We start from the raw sequence: 25,205 nt of genomic DNA on the forward strand, positions 1-25,205 counted from the left end.
TATATTAGAGTGTTAATTCCTTGAGAATGGAGTTTATGTAATATTTATCTTTGTATACTTACTGATTAGCACAGCAACTTTTGATCAATAAAGTTCAACATTTATTAAGCATTTATTAGCACAAGATTCTGGATGAATGAATGAAAAAAATTTACTAAGTGCCGAGTATATGCCACGCCCTGTGCTAAACACTGGGGATAGATAGAAAAGCAAGACAGTTTTTGTTTTCTAGGAGCTCACATTCTAGTAGAATAGCACATATAGTAGGGTTCAGGGGCAGGGAAGATGGAAAGACAGTTGCCTTCATGGTATAGCAGCAAGACAAATAGTAATAGCAAGACAAATCTTCTTTAGTGTCATTTCCATTGATAAAATCATAGCCATTTCTTGTTTTTAACAATTTGTAGTGCCAAAGATTTTAAAGTCAATATTGGACCAGTTTCAATGATGGAATGGATTATGTCATTAAATAGTGTGTTCCCCATCACTTGAAGTATTCAAGCAGAAGTTGTAAAGCCATTTGTCAGGGATGTTAGAGAGCAGACATTTGTTCTTGATAAGAATTATACTAGATGGACTCTAAGATTCCCTTCAACTTGGAGATACCATGACTCTATGGCTCAAGTCCCAGGTCTGTCTCTTACTATTTGTAGCTAGTAACTAGTTCTGACTAGTGTGACCTCATGTAAGCCACTTAATCTCCTAGGCTTTAATTTCCTCATTTGTAATAATATCTGTCTTGCCTTTTTCTCAGGATTGCAGTGAGACAGAAATGAGATAATGTATCCTACTCCTTTTACTCCTTTGTAGTTATGTGATTGGGTTTTGAGCACTGCCTGCCATGTTAGGATTTGTTCAAAGAAATAAGCATTCACTTGCAGGAGTCCTTTACCACAAAATCCTTCACCACTGGACTGACTGGCTCCAAACTAGTTCATTATTCTCATAGATGGCCCCACAGGACATGACTGATTCTCTTCAACCAATCACGAGGTATTTCCTATGTGGCATCATTTGCTTTCAGCCAATGATTCAAAGCCCCTGTTATCTTTTCAAGATTGACTCAACTGCTTTGATTGATTCCACCAAGATTTCTGGGCCTTATGTGATTAATTGGGAGGGGCATGCACCCCACTCCCTTGTAGTTGTATAGTGTTTTATATAAAAGGCAATTATTCTTCTGTATACTGCAAAATGAAAACTTTTAACTTGTATGTATTACAAGGAGTATAATTGAGGCTATGCCAATTATTTACCAATACAGCTGAGGAATTCTTGATAAGGAAGATCAATAATATTTGAAGTCAAATCTATATTTCCCAGTGGGAAAACATCTTCTAAGTTAGGCCTAACCATTGATTTATTTGTCAGTGAGTAAATGAACAAATGTGATTTCAGAGAAGTTGTGTCCTTTGGCAAATAGGAAGAAAACCATAGTTCTCCTGGCTGAGTCTCTTGTAGGATCCTCCTTTGACATTGCAGTGACATATTAATTTATATATTCATTTATTTGTTCTTTCAATTAATCCTTCATTCAACAACTTTAATAAAACATTATCTTTGATGAGACAATCACTGAACACAAGCCTTACCTTTAAGGAGCCTATATTATTATTCACAGTTATTTGAAAGAGTTCAATGGTTGAGGTGAGTCCACCTAAGACCATTATTACTCTGGAGGACAGATAAAAGAGAATGCTGAGGTGAAATCTCTATAAATAATACTTGGTGCAGGGTTTGCACTTGAGAAAATCTCTTTTTCTTCTTCCAAGAAGCTTTAGAGAACATTGGTCAGATTGTTAGTACGGTGTGCTCTTTCCAGAGAGCAAGCAGCATCAGATATTCTGAGGGAAGATTCTGTTTCAGGAAGGCCCTGAATTTCCCCAGGATCTTTTCTGTGCAATTTGATCTCATTCACATCCTTTTTGAATGGCACTTGGGGTCTGAGTTGTCTTTTTGCTTGCTGTCACTCAACCTCTGAATTCTGTTCAATGGAAGTCATGTAACCAGGGGAAGAGATTTGAATTAGTTTCTGTGAGGCAGTATTTTGCATTTTCTATATAAAGTCACCTCTGGAGTCAGGTGCATGGGGGTGGGGGGAAGAGAGAAAGGCCTGCAGAGCCAGTAAATGGTGTGCACAAACAATCCAATTAAACGAAGTGGTTCTGTTGAAAGCAAGATTGGTCTCAGATGAGCCATGTAGATGGCCAATCTGTAGACAATGCTACTTGACTATGTATGCAGAACATTTGGACGCTGCATGCATTATGCAGCCCACGTTATCAACTTTTAGTTTCATCAGCTCTGCTTAAGCAGCAAATGAAATTTGGTTTCTCCCATTCCCTCTCCATAATGAATATTTCCCTTTTCTCCACAAAAACAGAGGTCTTCTTTCCATCTCTAGAGTTTTCAGTAGGAAGGACAGCCTTGTTCTGCAGATCAGTTAAAACAGTTGAAAGGACATGAAAATAAAACAACTTGTGCTTAAGAGCTATTTACTATTTAGCAAATATTCTTGCTAGATGAGAATTACCAGGAAGGGGCAACTAGGGCTTTGTCCCAGGGCATCAAAACTTAGAAGGACCTGACAGTATTAGTAATCTTTCAGCATTTTAGAAATAAATGGAGTCACTAATTAACAAGAATAATTAGTTAAAATAGGAAGTTACTAGATGGTGAGCCTTTTCTCGAGTTTTTCCTCTATTCAATCATTCAATCAGTAAACATGTATTAAATAAATGCCTACTATATTTCAGGCACTGTGCAAAATCTACAAAGCTACAGAGAAAAAAGCAAAACAGTTTCTGCCCTTAAGGGGCTTACATTCTTTTTAAAAATTTATTTAAAAAAATTTTAGTTTTTATTTTCAGTTCCAAATTCTCTCCCTCCCTCCACCTGCGTCTCCATTGAGTAGGCAAGAAATATGATACCCAATATACATATGAAGTTATGAAAAACATTCCCACATTAGCCACATTGTAAAAAGAAAAAAAAAGCAAGAAAAATAAAATTTTAAAATGTGTTTCAATCTATAGTCAATTCATCAGTTCTCTCTCTGGATCTGGTAGCATTTTTCATCATGAGTCCTTTGGAATTGTTTTAGATCATTGCATTGATCAAAGTAGCCAGTTGATTATCATTACAGTATTAATGTTACTGTATACATTGTTGTATCACTTTACACAGTTTACTGTGTTACTTTATAATTCATTTAAGTCTTCCCCAGTTCTTCTGAACACATCCTCATCATTTCTTATAGCAAAATAGTATTCCATCACAATTATATACCACAACTTCTTCAACTGTTCCCTAATTGATGGGTATTCCCTCAGTTTCCAATTCTTTACCACCAGAAAAAGAGCTGTTAAACATATCTTTGAACATATGGGTCCTTTTCCTTTTCCTTTGATCTCTTGGGGGTACAGACCTAGTAGTGGTATTACTGGGTCAAAAAGTTATGCACAGTTTTATAGCCCTTTGGGCATAGTTCCAAATTGTTTTCCAGAATGGTTGGACCAGTTCACAACTCAACCCACAATGCATTAATGTAACTATTTTTACACAGCCCTACAGCATTTGTGATTTTCCTTTTCTGTCATGTTAGCCAATTTCATAGATATGAGGTGGTACCTCAGAGTTATTTGAATTTGCATTTCTCTAATTATTAGTGATTTAGAGCCTGAGGACTTTATATTCTACTAGATGTCAGCCCTAGTCTGCTTCTCCTTCTACCCTCAGGATCCTCTCTGCCCACAGCCTTATGATGCAGTGGGGTTGCTCTTTTCTGCTTCCATTGGAGCTATGTTCTATATTCTACCTTACTCTCAGCTAAGTTTTTCTCTAAAGAACAATTGGCCATTTTGTGCCCTGTTAGCTGCTTTTCCCTGGCACGCCACAAAAAAGAATCTCTTTTATGGCTCTGGTTTTACCTAGGTCCCAGTTGGAAAGGGAAGGGAAGGAAACAAGCATTTATTAAACACCTACTATATGTCAGACATTGTGGTAAGTGCTTTACAAATACTGTCTCATTTGATCAATGGAAATTTATTCACCAGACAGCAGTTTGAAATGTACTGCCCACATAAATCCTCTCCTGTATAATTCTTACATCTTCTCCACCCTGCCTTGGAGAATTACGCCAAGAAAGAGTAATTTTTTGGCCTCAGAGTAGCTGTGTGATATCTGACGAGCAGAATCCTAGAGCGTCAGAACTGGAAGTGACCTTAGTGATCATTTGACCATGTTAGTGAGCTTATGACAGAGTCAGATCTGGAGCATGGGTGTCCTGACTCACAGTCTGATATGTTTTCTGTTACATTAGGTGAGCAGTTAGAAAAGAAATGAATGGTTAGAAGCATTGTAATGTATTTCAAAGCTCACTGAAATTGGAGTCAGGAGAGGCCTGGGTTAAATTTCCCCTTATAAACTCTGTGACCATAGACATTTAACCTCTCCTTGCCTCAATTTCCTCATCTTTAAAAGGGAGATAATAATAACACCTGACTCACAGGGTTGTTGTGAGGTTCAAATGAAAAAATGTATGGAAAGAACTTTATAAACCTTAAGGAGATACAGAAAATATTTGTTATAATTAATGATACTCTACTCAAAATCAACAGTCTCTTCCTCTTGAAATTACTCTGTATGACTTTGTATTCCCTTCTCTGTATGCATGTTGTATCCCCTGTGATGTTTAAAAAGTTTGAGAGACATATTAATCGTTTTATTAATAATGCTAGCATATTATGGTCATTTGGCCGTCTCTCTTAGACTAAAGACAAATCATGACTGTGGGCTCACAGTTTGTATGCCTTTGGAAGAGTGGGTGTTCCTAGGGTCATCTCTGATTGGTTAACAATTAATGAGAGAATGAATATTATAATGAGGTGGACCTATTTTAATGAGGGACTAGGGAATATCACTGTCATTTACTTCCAAATTACCCTCAGCCTCTGGGAAATCTAGACAAAGGATCTATGTCCCCCACCCAAGGCTAAGTAGAACACAATGGACTGGAGTTTCACCTTAGATTAAATTGCTTGTAAGGTTGGGTGAGGTAGATTGAGGAGAATGTTTATCCTTCTACAATCATTAGTCCTGTCCTTCAGAGGCTGAGCCTTGAAATGAGGACTTTAGAGAAAGGAATTTTAGAAAAAAACTCTGGACCCCCCCAAATCATTGGTTATTAATAATCATTTCTCTCACCCCCAAGAAGTATATAAGTTTGCTGAGGGCAAGAACCTAATGCCTTACACACAGTAGTTGCTTAGTAAATATTTGTTGAATTGAATTGAATCTAGAACGATGCTGTCAACTTTAACACTCTATGGCTCCATGATTCTTACAGAGAACAAATAGTATTTATCTCCTCGCTCTCATCCGCTTTTGCCTCATCCTCTCAAAACTGCAACCTAAGTGGCAGAAGTACAATAGTCATTACACAGAACCATTTATATGAACTATTAGATGATATGATTGCAGAAGGGAAATAGCTGTTTTTGAGAAGAGAGTTACGCATGTGTCTTCTACCACACATTTGATTGAAGTCCAGAGATATTTAAAGGTTGCATAGCATCTAGGCATGTTGTTCTTCCTTACATAAGCCCTGGCCCTTGACTGTAAAAGGTATTGTGATGCTCTGATTGAACTAATGGTCTCTGCTAATGTAGATCATCTTATCCTCTTCGGAAGAGGGCAACAAATGCAGTCGTTAGATATCCTGCTTGTTCTTTGTGTCCCATTTATCCAGACTCAATACCTGTGCTCAGCACTGCAGCCACTTAATTGTTCTGTTTTGCATTATGTCACCATAGCCCTGTGGATTGGAGACCAGAGAGGACCATGCTGCTTTATGGGTATTCTGGGCTCTTTCCAGATCCAAAAATTTTTTTTCTTTTTTGATATAGCATCTAAATTCCTTTTTAAAAAAATGTTTTATCTTTCTCCATTAACACATTAAAAACAATTTTAAACATTTTTTTTCAAATTTTGAGTTCCAAATTCTCTCCCTCCCCTACCTCCTCCTCATTTAGAAGAGCTTAAGCAACTTGATATATGCTATACATGTGTAATCATGCAAAACGTATTTTCAAATTATAGACTGAATAATCTTCAGTATCCTGGTAACAGTTACAAAGAGGTATGAAGTTTGCATCTTTGAAGCTAACTTTGGTATAGTGTCGGTAACAATGAAGGAGGGGCCAGGATGCAGGAAGAAGAAGGAAGAAAGCATTACTAGCTAAGACCATAAAAGCCTTAGAAGGGAATGTCATAATATGTCTTTCAATCAATCAATGAACAAATGTTTATTTAGCATCTATTCCTTGTAGATGGTTATTTTAGGTGATGTGTGTGTGTGTGTGTGTGTGTGTGTGTGTGTGTGTGTGTGTGTGTGCTCAAGGTGCTTGTCTTCATGTAAGGAAGATATGACTTGTGTAGGTAAAGACTTAACTAACAACGGAGGTTATGGGGAAGAGTGTCAGACTGGGAGTCAGGAGACCTGGCTCTTTGACCTCATATTATAATTGTCTAGTTATGTGACCTTGAGCCAGTTGATTTGTCTTTCTTACCCTTGGATTCCTCATTTTGAAAAAGAGGAGGATAGAGTATTAGAAGTATCAGGGCAGCTAAGTGGTGCAGTGGATAGAGCACTGGCCCTGAAGTCAGGAGGACCTGAGTTCAAATCCAGCCTCAAACCAAACACTTGACACGTACTAGCTGTGTGACCCTGGGCAAGTCACTTAACCCCAATTGCCTTAAAAAAAAAGTGTCAAATTCACAGCCTAAGTATGATCCCAGCCATCTTAAAATGTAATTGGGAAATGTTTGATAAAATTAATAAAAATACAATACAACATAGATAATGCTATTTTGTGGTTTTCTAAGCCAATATATGATCTAAAATGATTTATTTCTATTTGAGTTTGTCATTACTTGACTAGATGATCTTCAAGCCCCCCATTTGCCCCTAAAATCTTATGATTAACACAAGGTATGATGAGAAGCAATGTGACATAGTAGGTAGGGACCAGCTTGAGAGTCAAGAAGACCTGAATATAAGTCCTACCTGTCACGTGTGCAAGCTGAATGACCATGGGTAAGTCATGGGTAAGTTTTTATAATGGGTGTTTCCCCACAGTGATGAAATCATAGGTCTGGATTAAACTGTTACATGATAAGTGTCAAATAAAGGGTATAGATAATAAGTGGCATTAGAGGGTAAAGGGGTGAACAACCCAGGGATTGGTGTTAGGAAGGGCTTCATGGAGGAAGTAGACTTGACCTTGAAGAATGGATAAGATTTGGTTAAGGGTATTTTTAGGCAGAACTGACAGTGAATAAGAACGTAAGAATACATATGGTATGTCTGGCAGGAAATATATAGGCCTGTATAACCAGAACTAAGGTTTTCTGGGATATTAAAAAACAGATAATTTGGAAGAAAAACTATGGGGAGCATTCAATTGTATGCTAAGGATTTTGGACTTTATCCTATAAGCAAGTGAATCTTTTCTGAGTACCTTGGCTAACAAATCCTTGGGGAATGAATAAGTGAATGAATAGATTTTTTATTTTGTTCTTAGAATTCATTCACTAAGTTTGGGTAATCAAGCAATAACATGGCATAAATAAAAGCCATATCCTTACCTTATCTTTTTCTAAACTTGGTAAAATTTTCTAAAATGAACTAAAATGATATTTCAGATCTCTCCTTAGGAGATAATGGACTTAGTAGTTGAATTTTCAATGTTAAGTCTCAACTCTATGGGACCTATAAATACTCACAGAAAATGACTGTTTATTAAGGTTGTTGAATAAATGAATATATAGACGAGCATTTTATTGAGGTAAACCAAAGATATGGGAAGACATTACCAAGAACATGTGGTTACAAGTATTCTTTAAATGAAACCCAGTTATCTTATTTCATCAGTTGCTTAATCAATCAATCCAATCAACATAACATTCTTATGCCAGGTACGTGGCGGGGAGCTGAGGATACAGAGGCAAAATTGAAACAGTCCCTGCCTTCGAGGATCTTACATTCTCTTACATATATAATGATATATGAAATATATACAAAGTACATTCAAAGTGGTTTCTGTGGGGAAAGGCTCTAATAGCTTGAAAGATCATAGGAGGTGGGATCTGAGTTCACCTTGGAAAGAAACCAGAGAATTATATGCACAGGAGACAGCCTTTTCAGGGATAGATAGGAGACAGAATGTCATGAGAAGACAGAATGTAGACCTTCTTCTAGGGTGTTTCCAGGCCAAAGCCTCAAAATTAGTAGGTCATGGGTCATAATTAGCCCTATTCACACCTTCCCTGACTTTACATTCTTTCTATCACTATGAAGACTAGTAGGACAAACCTGGTCCCACTCCCAGCTCAGCTTACCTTCTTTTCTGGGATGATCATCTACTCTGTATTTACTCGTATACAGGATACCTCCTATTCACATCTTGATTCCCCCATTAGAATGGGAGCTTCTGTTTTCTTATGTATATGGGAATACCCATCTTACTTGGTATCTGTAAGGTCAGAACATTTTTTTTTAATTATAGATTTAAATAAGAAAAGAATACAGAACCAAAAAGGAATAATAAAGAAATATAATATGCCTTAAAAAAATGAGCTTCTTGAGGGCAGACTACTTTTACCTTTTTTTGAAATCCCAGATCTTAGTATAGTGCCTGGCACAAAGTAAGCACATGATAAATTCTTATTGATTAACTCATTGACAAAAGAAGAATATCCTTTTGGAGGTAAAAGTGCAGTACAATTTAGAGGTTTTTTTCCTTAGAGACTTTGATTGTTCTCATATCTGATAGCAAGGAGAAATGTACTCTGAGGCCACCTTTCTATGCTCAGCAGCTTCATGCCTTTCAAACCATTTTGACTTTCCACTTTTGGTCAAACCAATCAGACTTATATGAATGGTCCACAGTGTTGTGTGACTTAAGGGAATGATGCCTCTTTGTTGATCATACCATGGGGCAGGTGGGGTGTGGCTGATGACTTTGACCTGAAGTTTCAAGTGTATATGCTTGTGTAGACCTTGGCCATGGTATAGCTTGTGTATGATGCAGGAAACCTAGCTGAATGGAGGAAATAGGCACTTTTGACTCATCTAGGTCATAGATCATAGAGTAGGAAAAGACGTTCAAGATCATGTAGTCCAGTCCCCATCATTTTACAGATATAGAAATTGAAGCAATGGGAGGGCAGGTGACTTGCCCAAGGTTTTTACAAGCTTGTTAATATTTGAGCTGGTTTTAGAGCCTAGGACTGTTGCCTCTCAATCTAGTTCCCTTTCCCCTGCACCTTACCTGACTTTGTCCTCATGAGCAGGTAGAAATGGTTCTTCCCATACTCCCCAAAGTTTATAGGGGGAATGTTGTATAAAGGTGGGCTGTTAATTACAGTCATAAATGCCATGAAAAATGCATGTAATAAAACTAAGGCTATTATAAGGAAAAAATCCAATGAAAGATGTCCAGTATTCTGGCAAGATGAAATGCCTCCTTCCATATGTATGAGTTTTACTCAGCAAGTAATCCACAGTTTAAAGAACTTTTTTTTAATTTAATAAAGAGGTTATTTTAAACTTAGATCTGCAAAACACTCATACCTCCAGCACATGGCCTCAGTGAAATATCCCTCTACATGAAAATATAGACAGTTAGTTTTTTCTTCCAAAGTGAAACACTGCAAGGTCTTTCATTACTGGTTTATTATGCTTTCTGTATCTTTGCTCATTTTTCACCAGTATTGCATTAAGTATTGATATTGATTTCTTGTAAATGGTGCTGAAATGGATGGCTCCCAGTTTTTGTTATTGTTCTGAAGCACTTGTATGTAATTTATTATAGCTGCACATGAGCCTGCCCCTTGCTGCCTTGGCATAAATTAAATGTGCCACGCGTTGGCCCCTGCTCGTCTCAGACATTTCTCATTCAATATCAAAAATTAGTATGTAGAAAATTTCTTTTCCTTCATTTAAAGAAAAATAACAATGTGTTTGATAAGACTTTAAAAGTTGATTGTTGATTTGGGGAACTTTGTGAATTCATGGAGAAAGGGTGGGTGGAAGTCCTCTTTGCTTCTTCTTCTTCTGCAGGGTCCCACTGCATATCTGAGGTGGTGTGTGTGTGAATGGAGTAAAAGTACTAGGCTAGGACATTGGACATCTGGCCTGGAGACCTGACTCTGTCACTACTTTGTGGTAACCCTGGGCAAATCACTTTTCCATTCAATTCAATTCAATGCCTATTTATTAAGCATCTACTGCATGCTAGGCAATGTACTAGATACTAAGGACAAAAATAAAAAAACCAACAGTCCCTGCCCTCAAGGACTTTTCATTCTATTAGGGGAAAAGTAACACCTGCACAGACAAGTAAATACCAAATAAATGCAAAGTAATTTGTTGTGAGAGAGGAATGGGGATCAGGAAAGGCTGTGTTAGTGAGGAGAGAAGGGCATCCTAGGTATGGGTGTTGGTCAATGCAAAGGGATGGTGTCATGTGTGGGAAACACCACGGATAGTGCATGAGGGAGGAGAAATATGCAAACAGACACCCTTGCCTTGCCTTTATTTCTTTTCCCCTCCCTTCCTCTCCATTCTCTTCTCTTCTCTTGTCTCTGGGTCTCCCCATCTTATCCAGACTGGAAATGTAGGACCTACTAAAAGTCTTGATCCCACTACTGATTAGCAGGGAGCTTTAACCTGCACCATTTCTGGTATGGATCAACTCACTCCTACTTAGACAACTTGGTGGCCCGCTGCTCCCTTATAATATTGATGCCAAATTTACTATAGACATCTAATCTGCATGACTGACTAGAGCTCACAACTTTCAAATTCAAGAGATCCTCCAGACCCAGCCTCTCAAGTAACTAGGATTAAAGGCAAAAATCACCCATACCTGGACTCAGTTTTCTTTTCCACAAAACAAGATGGAGCTAGGCCTAGATGATCCCCAAGTCCCTTCTAGCTACAACAAGGTAGGATTCTTAATTAGCTAGTGGAATAACATGAGGTGCCTATACTATATTGTACCCTTTATTTGCATCTTCCTAAGAAAGGGGGTAATGACTCCTCAGCTGCAAAACTACTGCCAGTTTCTTTACATACACACACACACACACACACATACACACACACACACACACACATATATGTGTGTATGTGTATATATATATATACATGTATATGCATATATTTCTTTGAAGGTATTTATACATACATGTCTACCTACAATAGGCATATGTATGATATAAAATTACATCTTCATGTATACATGCATACATATGCATGTGTACATGTAAATACATTTATATATGCATATATTTGTTAACATATTTACTTCTCTTTCCATATGCATTTCAAATGCATATTTCCTGTTCATTCACCTTAGTTTTTACAGAGCCCCTACTGTATGCCTAACATCATGTCAGGTGATGCAGGTGACACCAAGAAATCTAAGTATGGTGTGATAGAAAAAGCATTGACCCGGGAGTTTGAAGACTCCTTTGAAGTGCTTGCTCTTTTCCTAACTGGTTGTGTGAATTTGCATAGACCATTTTACTTCACTGGGCATCCATTTCCTCATTTGTAAGATTAAAGAGTCAGACAAATGACCTCCAATGTCTCTTATAGCTTTCTCAAGCTATCGTCCCTTCCTCCTAAGATTTTACAGTATAGTGGGTATGACTATCATTACCCATGGGAAACAGCTGAGTAATAGTGAATGACAAGAGATGACAAGTGTGAGAAGGAGAGGTGTACGTTCTATATCCCTATGACCCCATAATGCATCTGGCATTATGCCCCTTCCACTCCGCCCCCCACCCCTGCCCCAGCATAGCAGAAAAGCTTCTCCTTAAAGGTCACGCACTCTATCCCAAACCTCGGAAGCCAAGAATTTTCTGATTTCCAAATGTTTTCCCTAAAGTTTCAGCTAAGCTTTTTTTTTTATCCCTGATGTCTTCTTTGCTGTGTTTGTTTGACCTGTGCTTCAATAGAATAGCTTTTTTTAATGCATTATTTCCCCTCTGTACTTTTTCCAATTAGAAAGGAAGATTTCTGTTGAGGAAAAAGAACAACATGTAAGCTTATTCAGGGCCCATGGTATTTCAAGGGCCTGAGTTAGACTTTTCCTCATCTTGCTTTGTGTCACATCAAAATGTTCTTGGTGTACAACATGGCCCATTAATTACACTTTTATTTTTATTTATAATGGGACCCATAGGCCTTAAAATGGAGTAGATGCAAACCCTTTGTGGAATATCAATCTTAGTTCTGCTCAATTGAATTAAACCCAATTGCTATTTGAAAAGCTCTTCTTGAGTTTTCTTTCTAAGACCTGATAACACCCCTATTCTTCCACTAACCACTATAAATAGGCCTGTTGCCTTTCATTATTTCCATTCTAGAGGCCTGGTTAGATGCAGCCACTGGTCTTGATGAGCTCAGCCCTTCACTCAGGGCTGAAACATTTTCCCCACAGGGAGGCTGATAATACCTTTCCCCTCCTCCCCCAAATCTTTATTGAGAAAACACCCCTGAATCCCTCCCTGTGTTTGACAGGAAGAATCAAGGCACAATGAGAAGTATTTAAGTAACTGAGAGCTGTGATCATCCAGGGGACCAAATTGGATGGAGACAGCATGGCAGAATATGAAGGACACAGAAGCTGGACTGAGAAGGCCTGGGCTACAATGCAAAGCCAGTTGACCATACAGAACCTCAGTTTCCTCATCCATAAACTCGGTATCATGGTACTTGGTCCAATATACCTTATAGATTTTCTGGGAAGAAAGCCTTTGGTAAGTGGAGAAGCGCTCTGTCAATATAAACTACCACTACACGGCACCTGGATGATTTCTTTGTCATTTTCTCTGAACAGGATAACAGTGCCAGCTGTTGAAAACCAAAGCAAGTTGGGAAGCCAGCAGCTCTTATGGCTTTAACAAATCAGCCCTTTTAAAATCAGAAAGCTGTACAGTGTGCCAGAAAATTGGAGAGATCATTTTAGTTTAGCTCTCAGTAAATTGCATTGTGTAGGGGAAAAGGAAAGTCATGGAAATGCAGTCCTTAAATAGAGAGCCTATGTGTTATGGCCCCTTGCACTGAAAACAACACATAGTAGGTGTTCAGCAAATAATAATAATTCACTAGATACTAGTGTAATTGACTCAATCCAATAACCTTTCCCAACTACTATTTGCAAAAAGGCAATGTGTGGGTTACATAGCAAGGTTGACAATGGGTTGACCCTTACCTAATAGATTGGGTTCCATGGGATCACATATGGCCAACTACGAAATTGGAAATGATGAGATGATTCAATGGTCTCACTATTTGGAAGAAACAGTGAATCCTGCAGCATTAATTCTAGCATTCGATGACTCAGTGACAGCATTGTGATGAGCAGTGAAAGATTCAAATATTACCAAGATGATTTGAATTACAAACCTGGGCAATGCAAAGTGTTTTTAGGAAGTTGTGAATGCAATCATACATATGTTTTAGGGCATTCTTTTTTACACAAAAAAACCATAGATTTGGTTTCCGTCAGCTACAAAATTGGGTGCTGTTCTTGGATTAAGGCCCTGGGTGTCTTGGACAATGACCTACAATAACCAGGATAATGAAATACTGGGACCTTGTAATCACCAAATGCAAAATGTAATGGTCTTATTTCCAAAGACCTTTTAGTATGTTGCCTGAATAAAAAAGAGGCACAAAAAAGAGAATGGATTTTTTCCTGATAATTCTAGCATTTGATCCTTTCTAATCATGTCCTAAATACAATTTTCTATTTGATTGATTTTGCTATGGTTCATCTATTTAGCTATATTTCTTTTAAAATGGCCTTTGGAACGTCAGACCAATAACATTTTACAGACCTACATACAATTATTCTTAGCATATTGACTCAACTTTTGTTTTAATTATTATTATTATTATTATTTTGCTATTGCATTTTTCTTCTCCACCTATCTAAATTCCTTGGAGTCTCATCTGAAGTTACATCCCTTCCATGAAGCTTTTGTTGAATACTTTAGTCCACCGTGAGCTGTCCTTTCCCTAGCAGTCAGAGGTTTACTGCCTTTACCACTAAAACACTTGGTTATATTCCATTTAACACCAGAAGACAAAGACTTGAATCTGGGATCAACTACATTCTAGACATGTGACCTTACAACTAAAGATAGGGGTAGAGATGTGACCAGTGAATTCACTAATATGGGAACTCCTAAGTGAAGAACCTTTTTCTACCAATGCAAGTTAACACCTACTCTGTAATTTGTTCTTAGAAACTTGTCTAGAACATGGAGAAGTTGATTGACTTGGTCAGTGTCACACAGCCAGTTTGTATCAGAAACGGGACTGAAACCCAAAGCATCTGGGCTTCAAGGCCAACTTTCTAGCCACTACCCTACAGTGCCTCATGTGCAAATTATTTGATCTCTCTAAGCCTTAGTGTACTCATGTGTGAAATAAAATGAGTATTCCCTGCCTACGTAGAGAATCAAATGTCCAAGGGGAAAAAAAAACCCTATCAAGTATCATACAGAAATATTATGATTATTTTGATAATGTGCTATTTTTGTTTTGTCCTTTAATTGTACTATGTGCATATTTTATCTCTCTAACAAGATTGTTCTTGAGGCCAGGGTCCAAGCCTTAAATTTATTTTGCATCCTACTTAGCATTGAGCATAAAAATTATGTATGTGTGTATGTGTGTACACATACACACATATATCTGTATACACACGTATGTATATGCGTATAACCTTGATGTGTGTATACACACATATACAATTATATATACACATATACCTATACATACACACACATATATATGAAGAACATATATGTGTGTGAGCGTGTATATGTATATATCCTTATTTGTAGTGCTTGCCAATTTTTGAGTTGTAAATACTCACTCCTACAGTTTAATAACCAGCTCTCTCTTGAGAGCCGGTTTGAACTGGCTCCATCACTCCCCTGTGTCAATAGATCAGTAGAGTAAAAGGTAGAATACAAGAAGGCTAGAGTAAGAAGATTTATTTTAAACTCTTGCATCTATCACTTATCAGCTATGTGGCCTTAGGAAAGAGTCCAGTTTTCCTCATTTGTTAAATAAAAGAGGATGACAATATTTGCTACAACTTCATGATTTTATTACAAAGATCAACTAATGTCTGCATGAAAGTCAGTGTGGCATTCATCAATCATACGGTCAGACCACATGACCTATGACTGGGGTTACAGATGAAGGTACTAATGTACCTAGAGTCAAGCATCTTAGAATCAGAGCATCTGATAGCTCCTAAGAATGTGGAGAGAATTCCCTCTGATTAAGTCACTAGGACATACCGGGATCAATGGGGAAAAGGAAGAAAGAAATTCCTTCCGCTTCCTCGAAGTATTTACTCCATAGCCTGCACTTCCTCTAACTCACAAATTATAAGTTGGGGTCATGCCAATATTCCATAAACCAATCACAGTCGTCCTTCTGATTCACTTATGGAAAGATATTCACACTACTTGAAGGAATCTTGGAATAGAGGCAATCTTTACGGTTCAGTTGACATATTTTAAACACTTCATGACTGTATTCTAGACTTTCTCAGCTGAGAAGCTGTTCATAGATTAACTACCCTACATCTGGATCCCCATCACATCTTCTATTTTATTGTATTCATTGGTGTATGTTCCATATCCCTCCTACTAGGATACAAGCTCTTTAAGGAAAAGGATTGGATTTTTTTTTTCATTTTTGTATCTCCAGTACTTATCAGAGGGTCTTTCACATTTTAAGTGGTTAAATATGTACATTGAATGAGTACTTTGACGGTGAATTAGTTTGAAAATTATAATATTTAGTATTGTAGCTATTTAAAACTGAAGGCTTTTAAGGATCACTTAGTCCATCTTCCTCATTTTACAAAGAGGGAAACTGAGGTCCGGAGAGAAATTATTTGTCCAAGGTCACACCCTATTGGATGTGGAGATGGGACTAGATCCAGGTCACCTGACTGCTACTTCAGTGAACTACTTTCACTGTATGACTCTTCCTTTGAAAACTGGGGTACCACCTTGTCATTAGCTCAGGATCTAAGAACAGTAGAATGTTAAGAGTGGAAGGGACTTTAAAGGTCATCTAGTACTACTTGCCTCCTCATTTTACAGATCAGGAAACTGCAACTCAAAGAGGCTAGATTATTTGTCTAAGGTCACAGGGTAATAAGGCAGGACAAGAATTAAAATGCAGATTTTTCTGACTAAAAATCCAGGGCTTTTTCATTGTACCACCATTTGATTATGAAACACATATTTATCTCTAAACTGAAAGTAAATCAAAATCCATTGTGTTCTGAGAATTCTGTTTAAAATACACACACACACACATACACCTTGAGACTATTAGAGACATCATGTCTAGATTGCAAAGCCAAGTGAGGAAACCACTTGTTTCTGTAGTTCAAACAGCTGTGCTATTCAGTTTGTCCTTTGGGGAGCTAAAGAAGTCAGGGCATGTCTTAGAGACAATGAAGATACAGCAAAAAAAAAAAAAAAAAAAGATTTGGAGTCAGAGGACCTGGCTTAATACCCAGCCTCTGTCACTTACTATCCTTATAACAAATTATGACAAATTACCCCCCCCACTTTGGGTCTAGGAACTAGAATGAATAGTGGATTTAGAATCAAAAAACCTGGGTTCAAGTGCTAGCTCTGTCACGCCCCTGTGGGACTTTAGGCAAATCAGTTCAATTCTCTAGCCTCTATTTTCTCACCTGCAAAATGAGGGATTGGATTAGATGGCCTTTTAAGGTCCCTTAAATTCTAGATTTATGATACATGCACCATTTTGTTTGTGCTGCTGTATCAGTGGATAATAGAGTTTTTGTGTCACCTCCAAGTTTTTTCCTTCCATGTTGCCTCAGAATTTCAGTAGCCATGAGTAATATTAATAGTGATTCCTTATATTTACTTAGCACTTTCCCGGTGCATTAGATCCTCATGATAATCCAGCTCCTTTTCCCCATTATTCAGTTAGGGTGTCTCACTGGTATGTACTTTTCTTACCACCTTGGAAAACACTCCACTGAAATTCAGCTATTGCTCTTAAGAGATTGACTTCACCAGAAGTCATTGTCATGAGGAGCCAGGTAACTTAATGTTACTATGTGTGGTGTTTTAAAAGTTTGAGAGACATAGTTTCTGGGTAATTTAATCATTTTATTAATAATTCCAGCATGCTTATTAATAAAAGGATGGTGATTTGGCCATCTCTCTTAGACCAAAGACTCTTCATGAAGGTGAGCTCACAGCTTATATGCCCTTCAAAGAATAGTGTTCCTAAGGGTAGCAATCAACTCTGATTGGTAAGTAATTAATGAGAGAATTAATAATACAATGAGAGGCTGGCCTATATTACAATGAGGGTCTTGGGACAGTGACTTGGATCACCCAAATCTTGGTCAAAGACTCATCAGTTTCCATATCACCTGTCTGACAAAAGGGAGATACACATTTTCCCAGACTTATCTGAGCAAACACAATGAGCAGAAATGGACCTATTAGCTCAAACTTAGAATTTCTTTTCTTTGAAAAGATCTCAGCCATATTGGCTAGGTAAGTATTTCCCACACTGGTTGATTTCTGGATGAGGAAGTAGAAAAGGGGAAAAACCTTGGTCCTAATTCAATAATTAATTATTAATACAAGAAAGAAATAATTCTCTCAGATGTCAAACTGAAATAGAAATAGATTCCCCCTCCCCCAACCTACTGAATATTGACTTAGAAAACCACAAATTAACATTATATCTGTTGTATTTTTATTTACTTTATTAAACATTTACAAATTTCATTTTAATCTGGTTTGGGCCACAATGGGGAGTTTTGTAGGCCAAGATTGATATATCTGATGTAGTGGATAGAACGTCAAATTGGAATCAGGGAGACAAGAGGTCAAATCTTGCTTTCAATGTTTATTACTGGGGCAGCTACATGGCGCAGAGGATAGAGCACCAGCCCTGAAGTCAGGAGGACCTGAGTTCAAATCTGGCCTCAAACCAAACACTTGATACTTACTAGCTGTGTGACCCTGGGCAAGTCACTTAACCCCAATTGCCTTAAAAAAAATTTAAAAAAATATTTACTAGCTGTGTGACCTAGGGTAGTTTACTCTTCCTGGTTTCTTGTACATAATTCTCACCTCTTCCCCTTAATCCTACAAAGAAAGTCAGAAAAGGTGGCCCATAGAATACAATAAGAAACCTATAGTTGCTTTTTTACCTTGTCAAGCGGCCCATCACAAAAGGACAGGCCAAGTGTTACTAAAAGGACCCAGTGCTAGAGAAGTATTTTGTTGTTCAGGCATGTCTGACTCTTCATGACCCCATTTGGAGTTTTCTTGGCAGAGATACTACAGCACTTTGCCATTTCCTTCTCCAGCTCATTTTATAGATGAGGAAACTGAGGCAAACAGGGTGAAGTTACTTGCCCAGGATCACACAGCTAGTAAGTGTCTGAGGCAGAATCTGAATTCAGGAAGAGGAGTCTTCCTGACTCCAGGCTGGGCATTCTATTCACTGCATCACCTAGATACCCCCTGGGAATTATAGGATCACAGACTTAAAGCAGGATGAAACCTTATAGGTCATCTAGTCCAGGGCTTCTTACACTTTGTCCACTTGCGACCCTTTTAGTGCTTCTTAAACTGTGGGTTGCGATCCTATATGGGGTCCTGACCCACAATTTATTCTAGTCTAACTCCCACATGGGTAGTAAATTCCAACGTCAGGATTTGATTCCAGGTCTTTAGACTAAAGTACTGATGTTCTTCTTTGCATAACACCGCTGAAAGGGGCCCAGATCCAGTCATGCTCCATGACTATTCTAGTCAGAGCCCATTAGGTAGGGATGTCTCTTGATTATGCCTGTTGCATAAGGGTGAACTTTATTATTATCATTGTTAAGTGACTTGCACAACTTTGGACAGTTAGGGATGTTGGGGATGTGATTCCAGGCCCCTTGACTCCAAATCCACTGTTTTTCTATGCTGCCTAATTGTTGTTGTTCGGTCATTTCAGTTGTGTTTGACTCTTTGTGATCCCATTTGGTGTTTTTTTGGCAAAGATACTTCCTGGTATAAAAATACTGTCTACCAAGCAGATTGGTATTTCATCTATCTATAGCTTAGAATCTTAGAGAGTTGCCCAGGGCACCTGAGGGGTTAAATGTCTTACCTATGGCCATATACATACATACATACATACATACATACATACATACACACACACATATATATAAATACACACACACACACACACATATATACACATATAGCTAGAATGTGTGAGAGGTGACACTTGAATTTGTCTTCCTGACCTCCAAGTTCAGCCCTGTATACGCTATGTTATGCTCACTATGGCCATATTTCTTTCTATTTACAAGTCAACAAACTGTGCTCCAGGAACTATCCTTCCTAAGTGGAATAATTAAAGATGCTGGGGTTTCTTGGGATTTATTACTTGGTTATAAAATCTTACGCCTAAATGAAACTAGTCAAAACTCTCCCAGGAAAGTAAGCATTTTTAAAGACAAATAAGGGAATTCATTAATCTTTTGTTTATCTCCAGAAAGATGGATAAAATGTGACTCATACATTGTCCTTCTTTGCAGGTCTTTTTAGAATACAATATGGGAGGAAGGGAGGGAAGGATAGAATTTGGAACAGAAAACTTTAAAAAAAGAACAAATGTTAAAGATTGTTTTAACAAGTAATTGGGAGAACAGAATAAAATATATGTATATAAAAGAGTTAGAACCACAAAGTTTTCCCCAGATTTAAGTAAAGAAAAACATTGATGAAAAACACTTCCCCTTAAGATGCTATTAAAAGTGGAATATTTAGAGACAAAAATAATCAATTACATTATCTGTAAGGCTAAAAGTATGTCAGATCTCCTTAGTAAAAGGTATTCCTAAAAAAAAAAGAATACAATAAAAATTTCTGCTTGACACTTAAAGCTTTTCACAGTTTGGTTCCAGTCTATCTTTTCAGACTAATTACATATGACTGTCCTTCACATACTCTACAGCCCAGCCCAAATGGCCTCACTATTCCTGAGATATGACAGTCTATATCCTACTTCCATGTTTTTGTAAAGGCTGTGCCTCATATCTGGAATAAGGTCGTTCTTCTCCTCTGCCTTTTGGAACTTCCGGCCCCCTTCAAGGATCAGCTCAATGCCACCTCCTTTCAGAGAACTTTCCTGAGCCGCACTGCAATTATTAGCCCCCATGTCTCCCCAATAAATCATTGATTATTTATTTTGTGTGTATCTCATATACTTAAGTATTTATCTGTGAAAATGCTGAATTCTCTTGGTAGAAAGACTTGCCTTCTCTTTGAAGGCAGGGGCTGTTTTCACTTTTCTATTTGTCTCCTGCACCAAGTACAATGCCTTGCATATAGCAGGCACTTAATAAAGGCTTCTTGGTTGATGCTTTCCATATTCTATAGCTTATATCTTGACAGATTCATCCTTCTATAGCTTTTCTTTCATGGGTTCTATGATGGGCAGTGGTATCCCAAAGAGAACTGTAACTTTTCAGCAAGCTTGGCAAATTCTCATAAAGTGAAGCTCCTTGGGTGGCTCATCTAGGTGGCAAGAGCAGGTGTTAAAGTGACAAGTCACTGTATCACTGAAGGAATTGGGCTAGTAGTGAGAAAGAGGTAGAGAACTCTACAGTGAACATTGACGTTTCCTTCCTTCTCCCAGGTGTACTGGGTGGGGAGGGGCACTCCCCAGTGCCTCATCACTCCCTGGGGCTGATTCTGGTCATTACCCACTCTTTCTTGTTGGCAGTCCCTAAGATGCCTCTTTTGATGTCTTAGCTTAAAGCAAGTATTCTTAACTTTTGTGTATCATGGACCCCTTGAGAAGGCTAGTGAAATCGATGAGGTTTTTAAATACATAAAATAAAATAAAAAGGATTTAAGTATACATATTTTAAATACACATTTTAATATATAAAATTATAAAAAATTACAAAGGAAATCAATTGTATTGAAATACAGTATCAAAATATTTAAAAAGTGAGTTCACAGACCACAGGTTAATTTAGGGCCTTGTGGGTTTACCTTCTGCCCCTGTAACAAACCAGCAGGTGATATACACCCTAACATTAACTGAATATCTCCTGGACAGTCACATCTCATTCATTTGAACCCTACTAACTTGGAAGCTGTTAGCATCTACATAGAGTCTACATGCTGTATGCTGATTAAAAAGTTTGAAATAATTTCTTCCTCAGAAGTTTCAGCATTTTATTCCTTAAGAAGTAGGTTCCAGGTACACATTACCTCTTCCAAACCAATCCAAAATGAAAGTTTTTTTCTTTTCAAAATACATTCACCTTCTGGGTCCTGTAATTGATTCTTTTATGCAAAAGGGTTTTTATGGTTCCCTTATCTCATAATGCAGGCCTATTGTGAATTATCATCTCTTTATTAAATTACCTCATTTTATTTATTTGCACCTCATTTGTAGTATAGAACAGGCTGGAAAGGACCTAAACTGCATTGCTTTAAAAATATCATTCGGATGTTCCACTGTCAGATGGCTTTTCTGCCCATTGTTCTGAATCAGGTGAGTTTCAGTGTACTTTCTTTGCTCAGTACCTTGGAAAACACACTACACTGAAACTAATTTATGGTTGTTAAGGGATTGGAGGGCCAGGAAAAGGCCATGTCTCAGATAGAAGGCTCCAAGACTAGACATTTAGGGTCTTGGAAGGAATCAAAGCTGTCAGTCTGCCTGGGCAATGAATCTCTTTGCTCTGCAGTCATGGAGTTGTCCAAAGATAAGGGTAGGCACCACACAATGCTGGAGGTGAGAGGGAAAATGAAGGGGGAGGATTTCTGAAGCATTTCAAAGGGAAAATAAGAAAGGAAGGTGGTTTATCTAGAAGGCACGACTGTTTTACCTTAAGTTCACAAGGAATCTAACAAGCCCATTTCTCTAGAACTGCTGTATCTCTAGCTCTCTACTAGGTACTTTAAGGTTAAGGAATGGTCTTCAGCTTTCCTGAAAAGTTCAATGGCCTTAGTCTTCCTTCATGATTCCTCCTCATGTCAAGTGTTTGTGTAGGACCAAATTGGTTGGAAATAGTTTACATTTTCTTGGTTGTACAAGTGGTGTAACAGAAAGGTCACTGCATATAGATTGGTAGGCTTGAATTCCGGTCCCAGCTCTGCCACTTGATGGCTATGTGACTTTGGGCAAATTGCTTTTCTCAGCCCCAGTTTTCTCATTTGTGAAATGAGCACAGTAATACCTGCTTGTTTTGAGGATCGAATGAGACATTGTTATATAAAGAGATTTGCAAACTATAAAACGCTCTTCAATATGAACCATTTTCCTCCCATATAATAAACTTTCCCTCTCCTCCCAAAGAATACTTTCCTCATCCAAATATACATTTTGCTATTATTTTATTAAAATGCAGTGTTAACATTTTAACACCACTGGAAAAACAAAGTCCCATCATAATCAGAAAATTGCCAGCCAATATTTACTATGAACAATGCCTAGAGTAATTAAAATAAAGTAGGAGAAGCATTAGGTTAAATGAGACAAGATTGGTAAGTGTCTGTGAAGTACTTGTGCCATCCGCCATGTTCCAGCATCTCTCAATATGAGGCGCCACCTGATTCATCTTGTATTTAGAAACAATTACTGCTCTCCAGTAGGAGGAACTGTGCTGAGCAGCTGTGTTTGCCCCACTTGTTGAAGCAGCTCTGCCTATCAATTAGGCATGTGTCTGCCAAGCTTTCAAAGTTTAATCAGGAGAGCAGCTTGGATGAGCCACATACAGATGAGGTTCTTTCAGGCATGGCTACTCTCACAGCCTTCCTCTGGGTTGCAGATGCCTGTAAATTCACATCTTTGTCTCCAGGTGAACTGGAGGTGGGGGTATGGATGGGACAGGATGCCATCTCTCATTCTTAGTTAATTGTCTGTCTTTGTCATGGGCTCATAGGGCCACAGATTTAGACCTGGAGCATACCTTCAGAGTCATCTGGTCCAACTCTCTCATAATGATGTGGAAAGTGAAGCCCAGGAAAGTTGTGTCTTTTTGCCCAAGGTCACACACGCGGTAAGTGGTAGAACTGGAATTTGGACCCTGGTCCCACAACTTCCTCTTTTTCATTGTACTATGTGCCTCCCTACCTCTAGGGTCTGCTTGTGATATAAAAGCTGTTCAAAGATCTCTACATCATATCTCTCTCTCACTCCTTCCCCAAATAGACCCTATGATCCAGCCAAATTTATTCTCCTGCTGTCTCCAAATGCCTTTGGATTTGGATGGTAGCAGTTTACAATAATGTATTGCTTGGAAAGACCTGGGTTTGAGTCCTGCCTCGATCACACACTGTCTGGCCCCGAGTGAGTCACAACCTATCAGCATCCTGGGCAGTTCTCCAAAATTCTTAAGTTGCTGAGGTTGTATTGACCTGCCTTGTAAAAGGTGCTACCTTATCCTGGGGCTGTGAAATCACAGATCCAACCCCTATCTTTTTTATAGTAACAAGGCATTTTCATATACATTGTTCTCCTTTCTCTTCACAACAATCCAGTGAGGTTGGTAGTTCTAGTATTATCTGCCTCACTTGGATGGAGAAACTGAGACTCAAAAATCTTTATGATTTGCTTCATGTTACACAACAAGTAAGTGGGGGTGGGGGTGGCAGGGAATCCAGAGCATCTTGTTCTCACTCTTCTACTTTTGCATCACTGGCTGTCCTCTGTGCCTGGAATTCTCTTCCTTCTTGTCTCTGCCATCTGGCTTCCTTGACTTCTTTCAGGCCCCAGCTAAAATCCCACCTGCTACAAGAAGCCTTTCCTGACCCCCCTTCAATTCTAGTACCTTCCTCCTGGTTGATTATTTCCTAAATCACTTATATTCCGTGTATCATTTACTTATACATTGGTTGTTTCCATGTTGTCTCCCCCATTAGACTGTGAGCTCCCTGTGGGCAGGGACTGTCTTTTGCCTTTAATTGCATCTTCAGGGCTGAGCACAGTGCCTGGTACATAGTAGGCACTTAATAAATGCTTATTTACTGGCTCTGAGAATCCTTTTCCTGGCAAATGCAGTTCTCAGTGATCCTTCCCTCTTTTGGGTTCCAGGGACTCTCATTGCCTGCATCACTAATTTGGCTGTCACCACATACTGCTTTTTATGGTTTATGCATACTGCGTTTTATAGTTTGTCCTTTTTTATTTCAATATCCTATCTTCCCAACAAATATGTGAGCTCCTTGAGAATGTGGGCAGTCTCTTATTTTTTTTATTTCCAGCACTCCATATAGTGCCTTGCCTATAGTTGGTGCTCAATAAATATTTATTGTTGATGATAATGATGATAATGAACATGAACTTTGTTCATTTCTCATCTTCCAAAATGAAAGAATTTCTAAAACTCATTATCCCCAGTGGTGTTCTTCTTCCTACTAGAGAAAGACTCATTCTTCCTGAACTCAGAGGTATGGCTGCTCAATCTGTGAACAGTACAGCAAGTTACTGAAAGAATGTTCTTTTCTAAGAGGATATAACAGGATAATAGATATCATACTTGCTTCCCTTAAAATGACGAGTGACAAAGAGTCACTCGAGATCAGAGTAATTCAGAGTGAGTTAAGTCAATACCTGTGTTCCTTAGAGATCAATTTTTATTTTGTGGAACGGAGAGAGAGAGGATGAAATAAATCTAAAATAAAATTCAGTTTGTCTCTTCCCTAACCTCAACAAGCCTTGGCATCCTTAAGAGGGAGGTCTTTGTGGTGTGTCTGTGGGGAGGGTGAGATTATACCTCAAATTAAAGATACGTGTTCTGAGAGGAGTGTTAGTTTCTGAAATGGTTTTCTTTAGTGGTCCAAAAATTAAGTATTCACAAAAAAAATTGTTGTCCAGATTTGGTTGATAGGAAGAACCAATAGTTAGGTGACATTTGTCGTTGTGGAATCTAATACTGTGTAAACACAAACTTCACTAATGTCTAACTCTGATGTCTCATTGTGCTGTGGAAGTGATCTTAGGTTCTCAAAAACTAAAAAGCTGGAAAGGCTTTGAGCATGAACTTGGTGCCAAAACCTGTGTCTGCTAT

The sequence above is a fragment of the Vombatus ursinus genome, unplaced genomic scaffold (assembly GCF_900497805.2).
Source record: "Vombatus ursinus unplaced genomic scaffold, bare-nosed wombat genome assembly UNPS02014833.1, whole genome shotgun sequence".
Taxonomy (NCBI): Eukaryota; Metazoa; Chordata; class Mammalia; order Diprotodontia; family Vombatidae; genus Vombatus; species Vombatus ursinus.